Consider the following 1,213-nt stretch of genomic DNA (forward strand, 5'->3'; position numbering starts at 1 on the left):
GGGGGGGGGGTGCGCTTCAACTCGCCTAGGGCACCAAAATGGCTAGAGCCAGCACTGGTTTTACTTACTGTTGAGTTGTGGTAAATAGCAGTCATCTCACTTTTTTCGACAGGGAATCCCCACTGGAGGGATTCCAGTTCCAGTTTAAATACGTATATGACTTGTAAGTGAGAAACTCCCACTACCCATTATAACTGGGCGGCACCAAAAATAGTTGATGACAATGCAGTCAAATGGAGATTTCACAGTGAATTTTGCTATTTGCTGACTTTTGAACCCTGTTTACCTCTAGTGATGGGATGCCATCAGTTCACAGGTAAAATAATCGGCATGCATTATGGGACAAAAGTTTAAAGTCAATGCTCTCAATGCTCAAATGCTCATTGTACAGAAGCCGAGAGTGGCTGTTTTCTGCATATAATTATTTTTCATGGTTTGCTCAGGATCACAAAAAAAATAAAGTGGAAAACGGCCGCTCTCGGCTTCTGTACAAGGAAGCTCTTAGGAGCTCTTTAGGACCAAGGTGTGAATTGAGTTTAGGTTAGTTTTAGGGTCAACCTGTGAGGTTAATTTTACTGTAGATGGTTAGGGGTAGGATATAAAATTTCCAAAAAAATGAATGGAAGTCAATGGAAAGTCCCCATAAGGACATAGAGCAGTGTTTCCCAAAGTTGGGGTCGGGACCCAAAGTGGGGTCCTGAAACATCAAGGTGGGGTCCTGAAAAGATTTTCTGAATTATATTTTTGCCCTAGTTGTTACAAATGAGTGAGGTTAGTATACTTAAAATGTGAAAATTGTTACTATGCCCATGTTTAGTTGACCTGATACAAATGTTCATCATCCAAAAATATTTGGGGGCACAGGTCTCTGCTACTGTTATTTTGTGGGTCAAAAGCTGAAAAGTTTGGGAACCACTGATATAGAGACATAGAGTGTGTGTGTGTGTGGGGGGGGGGGGGCAATTTTTGAGGGGGGCCCCTGGAGAAACAGTCGTTTATTTATTTATTTTTTTCATTTAATAATCTAAACATGCCCAGGAAGTTGCTCTCATTAAAACTCCACGTTTATTCTTGGCCTGGGGAGTTAAAAGCCGAGACCGAAGGACCCCCCTTCACTCGGGGTCCCATGTCAAAATCTGTCTCTGCCTCTTTAAAAGCAACTGTTTGGAGAAGCAAGACTCTCAGACCTTGAACAAACTGCAGGTTTTCTTTC

General features: G+C 42.2%; 1 protein-coding gene across 1 annotated transcript in view; it reads left to right on the top strand.

Moving 5' to 3' along the window:
* The window catches only part of cmklr2 (chemerin chemokine-like receptor 2), a 45,296-nt gene that overhangs the window by 39,756 nt on the left and 4,327 nt on the right, over window positions 1–1,213 (top strand). The window lies entirely within an intron of this gene.

Source organism: Austrofundulus limnaeus, unplaced genomic scaffold, assembly GCF_001266775.1.
Source record: "Austrofundulus limnaeus strain Quisiro unplaced genomic scaffold, Austrofundulus_limnaeus-1.0 Scaffold9, whole genome shotgun sequence".
NCBI classification, from domain to species: Eukaryota; Metazoa; Chordata; class Actinopteri; order Cyprinodontiformes; family Rivulidae; genus Austrofundulus; species Austrofundulus limnaeus.